The sequence below is a fragment of the Phoca vitulina genome, unplaced genomic scaffold, assembly GCF_004348235.1.
Source record: "Phoca vitulina isolate PV1807 unplaced genomic scaffold, GSC_HSeal_1.0 scaffold39, whole genome shotgun sequence".
In the NCBI taxonomy this organism is placed as follows: domain Eukaryota; kingdom Metazoa; phylum Chordata; class Mammalia; order Carnivora; family Phocidae; genus Phoca; species Phoca vitulina.
This window is the reverse complement of record NW_022589742.1, coordinates 10941890-10954396: the sequence shown is the minus strand read 5'-3', so window position 1 is coordinate 10954396 and position 12507 is coordinate 10941890. Positions and strand designations below refer to the sequence as shown.

The following is a 12507-nucleotide window of genomic DNA, read 5'->3' as shown; positions in this document are numbered from 1 at the left end:
GCCGATCAAGGAACCTAATGTGGGACTCAATCCCAGGACCCCGGGATCATGACCTGAGCCGAAGGCAGACGCTTAACTGACTGAGCCACCCAGGCTTCCCTCAGCTAGTTATTTAAAAAAAAATTTTTTTTTAAAGATTTTATTTATTTATTTAATTGACACACACACACACACACACACACAGAGAGACAGCGTGAGAGGGAACACAAGCAGGGGAAGTGGGAGAGGGAGAAGCAGGCTTCCCGCCAAGCAGGGAGCCTGATGTGGGGCTCGATGCCAGGACCCTGGGATCATTACCTGAGCCGAAGGCAGTCACTTAACCAACTGAGCCACCCAGGTGCCCCTCAGCTAGTTATTTTAAAAAGAAAATTAATTAGGCAGAAAAGTTGAGTATCCTTAATTAATGGTGTTTCCATCATTCCCAGCTGTTTTTATAAGCCTCTTTGTGGTGGTCAGAAGGGTAGCCTGGTATGCCATTCTTTTCTAGAGATACTTCTCTCTAGTCAGTGTGAAGTAATAAGCTAATGTCCCCCATTGAGCTAGATATACCCCTAGCAAGTAACAACCAAAATAGACTAGAAGCCCCAACTTGACATACCTGCAGTGTGGTGGGGAAGTGATGGTGAGCGGTGGACTTTTTGTGGACAGTATTTGCACTATTAGGTGTGTCCATCCTCAAACTAGTGGGAGAGGAAAGAGGAGACTAGAACAGCCACTACAAAGAATGCAAGTGCTCAGCCCAGAGGAGGAAGTGACCCAGAAGGAAAGGATCCTGAAGGCTTGGAGACTGACTGCCCCACCATCCCTTCTAGAACTATCTGAGACTGTACTCTTGGAATTAAGGGGAAATTCAACTTCTTTCAGAGGGCACTCTCTTTGCATGACTCTGCGTCCGGTACCACCCTGGACGGCTGCTGTCATACCACCACTGAAAGGACCTTCGTTCATGTAGCACGTAGGAAGAGGAGACTGACTCGAAAACTGAAGGAAGTACTCCATCAGGGGAGCCGGCCGTTACTGCCTGCTTACGAGAGTCAGCAGAGGTCCTGAAAATGAGTCCGCAAAAGGCCACTCCCGTTTTCGTAAAGCTGCCAACCCCTGTTATCACACCTGTTAGCCTGAAAGCTCATTTCGGAGGTCCTCGTCTACACTGGCATCCCCAGGAGAGGTCAGAACCAGGGGGCCTGGGGCCTATTGTAGAGATCAGTTATTTGGGGCAAGCGGCAGGAAGGCCTTTAGATGTCAGTGGGCAGAGACAGGAAGAGAATTGAGGACTTCCGGTTCTGAATTCAGACTCTGCTGCCCTTTGCATGCAAGGGCTCCAGGAAGAAAGGACATTCTCGTCCCTGCAGTTGTGCGACAGGATTTCGAACCTGGGGCTCCTGGCTGACCTATCAGTACCCATTCTTACCTTTCAGTCCTCTGACATAGCTTCCCAGGGCCCCCCATTCCCCAAGCATCCTGACTATCATGTCAGCCCTGACTGTCTCAGAAAAAGGAGAGACAACGGGCACTAGGGAAAGAAATGGCCGAACGGAATAAAGGAGAGCGATGTCCTGCTGCTTTACATCGCCTGCCACCTCCCCAGCGTATGGCTAAGAGGCCTCAGCTCCGCTGCCTTTCTGAGGACGCGACAGGAAGACAGCACACAAACGCTCGGAGTTGGGACAAGCAGGCTGATGAGTCATCCAAGGGGCAGAGCCGAGAGGCCAAAGGCTCCCAGTTCAGATCCCACGGGCAGAGACGGGACTGAGGAGACAAAGTCTGGCCTGAGGCCTGTGTGAGGGCTGTGAGTTGCTATCCCAGTGTCGGTGCTCCTGTCCCCGGCTCAGAGAGCACAGCGCCACCACTTGCTGGGGCCGAGGCACAGGGGCACGTCTGGGTCCAGGCCCATTTGTGCAGGACCCAGGTCTTGACCTTCTCTCTGCCAGCAAACCGGGGCACGGCCGCTACCCAGGAGCCTGTTCGGGTCCCTCCGCAGTGACTGCTGCAGTCGCTTGGGGCTCTATCCCCTACTCCCTCCAGTCTCGTAGTACCCCGGGGCTGAAGGGCCCTTGGAAGCCGAGGAGACCTCGCTCCTTATGTTACAGAAGAGGCAACTGGAGCTCGGGGTTTCTCTGCCCAGGGCCTTGTGGCAGAGGGAGGGACTGAAGTAGTCTCCCCAGCCCCAGGCCTCTCTCTCCAGACAGGATATGTTCAGCTCCCGGCAGTGGCTTCTCGGGAAGTGTCATTCGTCAGCCTCTTGGCTGTTGCCCACAGGGTGAGGAAATCCCTTCTGAGCCATGGTCTGCTCTGTTCTTGGCGGACTCCAAACCCTGTTCTCTCAAGATAACCCCTCAGGTGGGAGGTTCCACGTCTGAGCTCTTTACAAAAGAGCTGCCCTGTTAACAGGGGGTGCCAGTCCTCCAGAAGTACATCTTGTCCCTGTACATAGACTAGGACCAGGAAGCCATCCCCCTTCTACCCATTCTCCCGCCCAGAGGGGTCCGGGACTTGTAGGAGAGTCACGGGAAGAGCTGGGCGTGGGGGGCACGGCCCCTGAGAGGCAGCCTCTCCGAACACCCCACCTCCTTACTTCTGCGCTACATATTCCTGAATTTTCCTCCAACACCGTGCTCACTGAGGCACTCTTCACTCAAGCTCCCAGCAGCCCCCAGCTCCCACATCCTTTATGTCCTGCCTCTACTCGGGTTTCCTGTGCCCCAGCTCACAGACCCAATGCTGAGCCACGCTGTTAATGCGCCTTTGGTTAGCCTTTGTTTTTAGCCCCCAATAGGGCCTCCTGACCTGTCCAGATCCTTCCTTCTAATGTCACATCACTTCCTCCTTTTGCTCCCCAAACTCATTCCATACAGACTGTCCTCTTAGAACAGCATTTATTTTATTTTTTTTTAAAGATTTTTAAAATTTATTTGACAGACAGCGAGAGAGGGAACACAAGCAGGGGGAGCGGGAGAGGGAGAAGCAGGCTTCCTGCCGAGCAGGGAGCCCAATGCGGGGCTCGATCCCAGGACCCTGGGATCCAGACCTGAGCCGAAGGCAGACGCTTAACGACTGAGCCACCCAGGCGCCCCTAGAACAGCATTTAAAACCCAGGTTTTGTTAAAACACCAATGGCTGGGCCTCACCCCCAGAATTTCTACCTCCGTCGGCCTGGGGTAGGGCCAGGAAATGGGCATTTCTGACAAGTTCCCACGTGATGCTGATGCTCCAGCACTCCCCCTTTGAGAACCGCTGTCTGAGAACACCTCTCGTGTACTTTCTCTTGTGTGCAGAGATGGTCTTAGAACCTCAGGAACTGGCAACGGCTGGCCCAGGGCTGGATGTCGATATAAACTCCCTGAACGTGTGCGGCTGGCCACTTTAGGGTTAAATGTGAACTTAAGCTGCACTTTACTCTCCTATAACTGGCAAATCACTACCAAAAACGAAGTGTGGCTATAAAGGCTGTCGGTGTTTCCTGAGTTTTGAGGCCTCCATCCCGTCTCCCTGATCTTGCTGTCTGTTTCAGCCTCTGGGACTGCCAGCGCGCCTGGCCCTCCCCCAGCTCTCTGGACTTGGGCCCACGCTGGCTGCATTCAAGACCTCTGGGGTCTGGTGGCCTCGGGGAGTGGCTCTGACTGAAACACCTCGGAAGCATCTCTGCAAACTGGTTTTTCTCCTTCCTGATGCTGTGTCTCCTCCGATGTTCCTGTCCGCCTGCCAGCCTTTTGCAGCTCAGCCTACCCAGCATGCTGTCCTCGCTGAAAACTGACCTTGGCAGAGGTCATCGAGCAGCCCCAAAATGATGCAATAGGGAAGCACAGGAGCCTGGTGAAATTGGCCTTTCTCTCAGGGCTCCTGACTCCTTCCTCATTTTGGAGATGGGTGGGGGCAAAAAGCATCCAGTGCTCCAGAGGTGAACTTGGCAATTGGTGCAGTAAGGTAGGCCCTGCACCCTCGCTGTGGCCTGCAGCTCCCCAGCCCCTGTAGGTCAGCAGCGGCCTGGGTGCTCAGGACCCAGAGAGGTCTCTTGGAGATGCAGTCCGAGGAGTCTCTTTTTTGTTTGGTAAAGATTTTATTTATTTATTTGACAGAGACATACAGCGAGAGGGAACACAAGCAGGGGGAGTGGGAGAGGGAGAAGCAGGCTTCCTGCTGAGCAAGGAGCCGGGTGCGGGGCTCAATCCCAGGACCCCGGGATCATGACCTGAGCCAAAGGCAGCCACTTAACCGACTGAGCCACCCAGGCACCCCTGAGGAGCCACTTCTGAGGAGTCCTTTAGTGACCAAGGTTCACTTGTGCCTGGCAGGAGTCCGTCAGGACCGTCCAAGAGAGACTGGGGGCATGGATAGTTTTACAGGAATCTATTTCTATTTTTTAAAAAAGATTTTATTTATTTGACAGAGACACAGCGAGAGAGGGAACACAAGCAGGGGGAGTGGGAGAGGGAGAAGCAGGCTTCCCGCCAAGCAGGGAGCCCGATGTGGGGCTCGATCCCAGGACCCTGGGACCATGACCTGAGCCGAAGGCAGACACTTAATGACTGAGCCACCCAGGCGCCCCTACAGGAATCTATTTCTGAATCCTTAGTTCCATACGTTCTTCCTAAAACCGTTGTGAGGAAAACCCAAAGGGAGGTCCTCCATCCCCACCCTCCCCTTCATCACCACCCTTCCACCGCTCTTCCCTGCTCTGGTCTTCCCATGGTGCATTGCCCCAGAGTTTTACATGTCTGAGGAGCCAAAGAGGCATTAAAATATCCTGGCTGGGAAACTGAATGACGAATGACTGGGCAGGGAATCCTGCATATCAAATAGTTTCCTGTGTTTTCCTTTAGACGGAATTGAAGAAGGACTTATTAATCAACTGATCAGCTGCTAGATCATTGGGAAGAAATTGGGAATGGCTCAGTACTTGATTTATGCCACATAACTCTAAAGGAAATTTTAAAATTTTGGGTGACCCCACTATAACAAAATTCTGTCCATGCCCACTGACCTGTCATCTCTTAAAATGAGAAATAGCGATATAATTGGTGATGAGCCAGGCCTCATTCTGGAAATAACTAATATTTATTCATGATATGAACTAATTTCAAGGAAGTCATCTATATCATTAGGAGTGGGATTTTCAATAAATACTTATTTTTGCTTATAAGTACCCAAATTTATAATACATTTATGTTGTTTAATCAATAGTATTTAATACTTGTAATAATCAAAAGAAAGGCATTGATACTTAGAGTCTCCTGGTCTTAGGACATTTTCCCCCAATTTATATGTACTTTAAAAGAAACTTATTGAAGCATGACACAAACGGAAAAATGCTCAAGTAGTAAGTGTCCAGCTCAGTGATCTAAGTGAACATCCTTGTAACCACCACCCAGATCAAGAAAAAGACCATTAGCACCCTAGGAGTGGGATGGTTGGGTCATAGGGTTTATATATGTTCACCTTCTTTAGATACTGCCAAAATATTTTTCAAAATGTACCAATCTCCATTCCCACTACCAGTGTGTGAGGGTTTCAGTTGCTCCTTATCCTTGTCAACATTTGAAATTGGCTGTCTTTCATTTCAGCCATCCTGGTGAGTAGGAGGATTGTGGTTTTAATCTCGATTTCCTTGATCAATTAAGATGAGCACCTTTTCATGTGTCTAATACGTGATTAGTGAGTATTTGAATGTACTTTTTTGCCAAGTGCCTGTTAAGTCTCTTGCCCGTATATCTACTGGGTTCTTTTTTCTTACTGATCCGTTGGATTCTGAATTTGAGCCCTTTGTTGGATGCATGTACTCCAGGTACCTTCTGCCACTCCCCAACTTGCTGTTTTACTCACTTGATGTCCCCTAATGAAGAAAAGTTCCCAGTTGTAATGTCTTCCGATTCATCAGTATTTTCCTTTATCATTAGTGCTTTGTTGGAGTCTTGGTGCAGAAATTATCACCTATGCCAAGGTCATGAAGATGTTTTCCTATGTTTTCATTTACAAGTCATATTATTTTCCCTTATGCATTTAGATCTAAAATTCATCTGGAATTTTCTTCTTAAACAAAATGTGGTATACACAGTGGATAATTATATAGACAAAAAAGGAATGAAATATTGTCACATGGACACATGCTACAACATGTAGGTGGATGAACCTCAAAAAATAATATGCTAAGTAAAAGAAATCAGGCACCAAAGCTCACATACTGTATGGTTCCATTTATATGAAATATTCAGTATAGGTAAATCCATAGAGACAGAAAATAGATTAGCGGTTGCCAGAGGCTGGGGAGGATGGGAGTCTCCTTTGGGGTAATGAGAATGTTTTCAAAGTAGGTATGATGGATGCACAACATGGTGAAGGTACTAAATGCCACTTTAATTGTACACTTTTTTTGAGGTCCATCTGCATTGGAGGTCCATGTATCAGTTCCTCATTCCTTTTTATGGCTGAATTATATTCCACTGAATAGATATACCATATTTTGTTTATTCATTCTTCCACTGAAGGACGTTTGGCTTATTTTCATCATTTGACTTTGTGAATAGCACTGTATGAAAATTCATGTACAAGTATTTGTTTGGATACCTGTTTTCAAAATAATTGAAATAGTTTTCAAAATAATTGAAAGTCCAATTCTTTCAGTATACCTAGGAGTAGAATTCCTGGGTCAGTTGGTAATTGTATGTTTACCTTTTTGAGGAACCTCCACATGGTTTTCCACAGCAGCTGTACCATTTTACATTCCCACCAGAAAGTACAAGGATTCCAGTTTCTCTACATCCTTGCCAAGACTTGTTAATTTCCATTCGTTTTTAATTATAGCCATACTAGTGGGTGTGAGGTTTTGTGGTTTTTACTTGCATTTCCCCAGTGACTAATAATGTTGAGTATCTTTTCATGTGCTTATTGGCCGTATGTATATATTCTTTGAACAAATGTCTATTTGAGCCCTTTGCCCATTTTTTAATTGGGTGGTTTGTCTTTTTGTAGTTGAATAGTAATAGTTCTTCATATATTCTGAATAATGGGCTCTTATTACATATACGATATGCAAATATTTTCTCCCATTCTGGAGAAATGCATCTCTTTCTTGATGCACAGAAGTTTTTACTTTTACTGAAGTCCAAGTTATTTATTTTTCCTTTAGTTGATTGTACTTTTGGTGTCATATCTAAAAAAATCACTGCCAAATCCAAAGTCATGAAGATTTGACCTTTGTTTTCCTCAGAATTTTAAAGTTTTAGCTCTTTGAACATTTAGGTCTTTGGTCCATTTTGAACTAATTTTTGTATATATTGTAAGGTAGGGGTTCAGCTTCATACTTTCTCATGTGACTAGCCACTTGTCTCAGCATCGTTTTGTAAAGAGCCTGTTTTTCTTCACTGAATCATCTTGCACCTTTGTCAAAAATGAGCTGACTAGATGTATAGGCTTATTTCTGGACTCACAATTCTATTCAATTTCTCTGTATAGATCCTTATGCCAGTACCACACTGTTTTGATTATAATAAATTTTGAAATCAGAAAGTAGGAGGCCTCCAACATTGTTCCTCTTTTTCAAGGTTTTGGCTATTCGACTTGTCTTGCAATTTCATCTCAATTTTGGGGTTGGCTTTTCTGTTTCTGCATAAAAGGCTATTGGAAGGGGCGCCTGGGTGGCTCGGTCGTTAAGCGTCTGCCTTCGGCTCAGGTCATGGTCCCAGGGTCCTGGGATCGAGCCCCGCATCGGGCTCCCTGCTCCGCGGGAAGCCCGCTTCTCCCTCTCCCACTCCCCCTGCTTGTGTTCCCTCTCTCACTGTGTCTCTCTCTGTCAAATAAATAAAATCTTTAAAAAAAAAAAAAGGCTATTGGAAGTTTGATAGGGATTGTATTGAATTTTGTAGATTGTTTTGTGTAGTATTGCCATTTTATTTATTTATTTTTAAAGGTTTACTTATTTTAGAGAGAGAGTATGAGTGGGGGTAGGCACAGAGGGAGAGGAAGAGAGAGAGAATCCCCAAGCAGACTTCCCGCTAATCTCAGAGCCTGATGCAGGGCCCAGTCCCAGGACCCCAAGATCATGGCCCCGGGCTGAAACCAAGAGTCAGCTGCTTAACTGACTGAGCCACCCAGGCACCCCTAGAATAAATAAATCTTAAAAAAATACAACTGATTTTTGCGTGTTGCTCTTTTATTCTGCAACTTTGATGAATTTGTTTATTAGCTTTAGTAGTTTGTGTGTGAGTTCTTTAGGATTTTCTATCTATCAGATCATGAAATCTGTGAATATAGTTACAGTTTTCCATTCCGATTTGAGGATTTTTTTGGTTTCTTCATTTATCTGATTGTTCTGGCTAGAACTTCCAGTACAGTGTTGTCCATTTTATCTGGGTTACCTAATTTGTTGGTGTTCAGTTATTCTTAGTATTTGCTTATAATCCTTTATATTTATGTAAGGTCGCCACTTTCATTTCTGATTTTAGTGATTTGAGTCTTTCTCCTTTTTTTCTTACTTTGGCTAAATGTTTGTCAACTTTGTTGGTCTTTTCAAAGAGCTACCTTTTTGTTTTGTTGATTCACTGTAGTATTTTTCTGTTCTCTCTTTTCTTTATCTCCACTCTAATCTTTATTATTTCTTTCATTCTACTAGCTTTGTATTTAGTTAGATCTTTTTTTTTTTTTTTTTTTGGTTTCTTAAAGTGTAATGTCAGGTTACTGATTTGAGATATTTCTTCTTTTTTAATGTATATATTTACACCTCTCAAGTTCTTTCTGAGCACCACCTTTGCTACATCTCGTAAGTTTCGTTATGTTGTGATTTAATTTCATACATTTCATTTCCTTTCTGGTTTCTTCTTTGACTCTTCTTAAGAGTGTGTTGTTTAATTTCCACATATTTGTTAATTTTCCAGTTTTCCTTCTGGTTTTGACTTACAGCTCCATTCTGTTGTGGTCAGAGAAGATATTTTGTGTGATTTCAGTCAGTTAAAATTTATTGGGACTTTTTTGGGGGAGCTTTCAAATTAAGTTAAATTTATTTATTTAAAGATTTTATTTATTTATTTGACAGAGAGAGAGAGAGAGCACAAGTAAGGGGAGCGGCAGACAGAGGGAGAGGGAGAAGCAGGCTTCCTGCTGAGTGGGGAGCCCAAATGTGGGGCTCCAGCCCAGGACCCTGGGATCATGACCTGAGCCGAAGGCAGATGTTTAACGACTGAGCCACCCAGGTGCCCCAAATTAAGTTAAATTTAATTTTTGTAAAATGCTGAATATGAGATCTACCCTCTTAAAAATTGTGAATTGTGAAGTGTATAATACAATGTTGTTGAATATATGTACAATGTTGTACAGTGGATCTCTAGAACTTACTCATCTTGCTTAACTGAAACTTTATGCTCATTGATTAGCATACTCCCCGTTTCCCCCTGTCCCCCAGCCTCAGCCAACCACCATTCCACTCTGACTCTATGAATTTGACTATTTTAGATACCTCATATATTTGTCTTTCTGTGACTGCCTTATTTAGCAGAATATCCTCAAGGTTCATCCATATTGTCGCATTTTGCAGGATTTCCTTTTTTGTGTGGCGTTTCTTCAAAAAATATGGAACAGTTCACAAATTTGCATGCCATCCTTGTGCAGGGGCCATGCTCATCTTCTCTGTGAAGGGCCAGTTTTTGTACATGTACTGCTGAAATGAGCATCCTTCTTTTTAATGCTGAATAATACTCCATTGCATGTATATACCACATTTTCTTTTTTCTTTTTTTTTTTAAAGATTTTATTTATTTATTTGAGAGAGAGAGAATGAGAGAGAGAACATGAGAGGGGGGAGGGTCAGAGGGAGAAGCAGACTCCCCGCCGAGCTGGGAGCCGGATGCGGGACTCGATCCTGGGACTCCAGGATCATGACCTGAGCCGAAGGCAGTCACTTAACCAACTGAGCCACCCAGGCACCCCTATACCACATTTTCTTTATTCATCTGTCAATGGACATTTAGGTTGTTTCCACATCTTGGCTGTTGTGAATAGTGCTTCTGTGTACATGGGAGTGCTAGTACCTCTTCGAGACCCTGACTTCAGTAATTGTGGATAAATACTCAGAAATGGGATTATTAGATCATATGGTAATTCTATTTTTAATTTTTTGAGAAACCTCCATACTGTTTTCCATAACGACTGCACTATTTTGCATTCCCACCAACAGTATACAAGGGTTCCGATTTCTTTACATCTTTGCCAACCCTCATTGTCTTTTTTTTTTTTTTAAAGCCATCCTGACAGGTGTGACGTGGTTATCTCATTATGGTTTTGATTTACATTTCTCTGATGATTAGTAATTTTGAGCATTTTTTCATATATCTGTTGTTCCATTTGTATGTCTTCTTCGGAGAAATGTCTGTTCAAGTTCTTAGCCCATTTTCTACAAAACACTGATGAAAGAAATTAAAAATCCAAACAAATGGAAAGACACCCCATGTTCATAGATCAGAAGACTTAATATTGTTCAAATGTCCATATTTCCCAAAGCAATCTACAGATTCAGTGCAATCCTATCAAAATCCCACTGGCTTTTTAAAAAATAGAAGAAACCAATCCTGAAATTCATATGGGACCACAAAAGGCAATGAATAGCGAAGTCAATCTTGAGAAAAAAGGACAAAGTTGGAGGCATAATTCTTCCTTATTTCAAAATATATTACAAAGCTACAGTAATCAAAATGGTATGGTACAGATATAAAAGTAGACACATAGACCAGTGGAACAGAATAGAAAGCCTGGAAATAAATCCATGTATATATGGTCAACTGATTTTTGATGAGGGTGCCATGAATTCACTATGGGGAAGTAATAGTCTCTTCAACAAGTGGTATTGGCAAAACTGGATATCCACATGCAAAATAATTAAATTAGACCCTTATCTTACACCTTACACAACAATCAACTCAAAATGGACTTAAGACTTAAAAATAAAACTCCTAGAAGAAAATATATTGAGAAAGCTTCATAACATTGGTCTCGGCAATGATTTCATAAATATTACACTAAAAGCACAGGCCACAAAAGCCAAAATAGACAAGTGGGACTATATCAAACTAAAAAGTTTCTGCACAGCAAGGGAAACAACAGAGTTAAAAGGCAACCTATGGTATGAGAGAAAATATTTGTGAACCATATATCTGATAAGGGGTTAACATCCAAAATATATAAGGAACTCCTACAACTTAACAACAAAAAAACTAATAAAAAGTGTGCTACAGACTTGGGACCTAACATATAGTCTATCCTGAGACTAGTCCATGTGCACACGAAAATGTATGTTCTACTTATTGGGGGTGGAATATATGTCTGTTACGTCAAGTTGACTTACAGTGTTGTTCAAGTCCTCAGTTTTCTCATTGATTTGTCTGGGTGTTCTATCCATTACTGAAAGTGAGAAGTGAAATTTTTGATGTTGTAAAACTATTTCTCCCTTTGAGTTTGTCAAATATTGCTTCATATATTTTGGGACTCTCTTGTAAGGTGTGCATATGCCTATAATCGTTATATTTAATTCTTGATAAATTGACTCTTTTATCAATATGTAATGTCATTATTTGCCTCTTGTGTTTTGAATAAAGTCTATTTTGTCTAATATTAGCATAGCCACCTCAGGTCTCTCTGATTCAGAACTTCTTAAAACTCTCACTCTTTTCCATCCTTTCACTTTATTTTTTTTTTTTTTTAAGATTTTATTTATTTATTTATTTGACAGAGAGAGACACAGCGAGAGAGGGAACACAAGCAGGGGGAGTGGGAGAGGGAGAAGCAGGCCTCCAGCAGAGCAGGGAGCCCGATGTGGGGCTCGATCCCAGGACCCTGGGATCATGACCTGAGCCGAAGGCAGACGCTTAACGACTGAGCCACCCAGGTGCCCCCATCCTTTCACTTTAAACCTATTTATGTCTTTGTGTCTAAAATGAGAGTCTTGTAGACAGACTATGGAAGGATCATGGTTTGTTTAAGATTTTATTTATTTATTTGACACAGAGAGAAAGCACAAGTAGGCAGAGAGGCAGGCAGAGAGAGAGGGAGAAGCAGGCTCTCCACTGAGCAGGGAGCCGGACGTGGGGCTCGATCCCAGGACCCAGGGATCATGACCTGAGCTGAAGGCAGCAGCTTAACCGGCTGAGCCACCCAGGCGCCCCGATCATGGTTTGTTTTTTAAGCCCATTCTACTAATGTCTGCCTTTGGAGAGTTTAATACATTTACATTTAAAGTCAGTACTGAAAAAAAAAACAAAAAACAAAGTCAGTACTGATAAGGAAGGCCTTCTGCCTTTTTATCATGGTTCCCTATATATCTTATATCTTTTTGTTCCTCAATTGCTCCAATACTGCCTTCTCTTGTTTATAATTGATTTTTTGCAGGTACCATTTTGATTGCTTTCTCATTTTTAAGGTTATTTTCTAAGCATTTACCCTGGGACTACAATGAACATTTTATTTTATTTTATTTTATTTTTTATTTTATTTTTTTTTTTAAAGATTTTATTTATTTATTCATTAGAG

At 43.3% G+C, this 12507-nt stretch overlaps 1 non-coding gene across 1 annotated transcript; it reads right to left on the bottom strand.

The window, feature by feature from the left end:
• Positions 1-9552: 9552 nt before the first annotated feature.
• LOC116647220 lies at positions 9553-9659 on the bottom strand. Its single transcript, XR_004302301.1, has one exon. It is a non-coding gene; the product is annotated as a U6 spliceosomal RNA (small nuclear RNA).
• Between the last annotated feature and the right edge of the window lie 2848 nt (positions 9660-12507).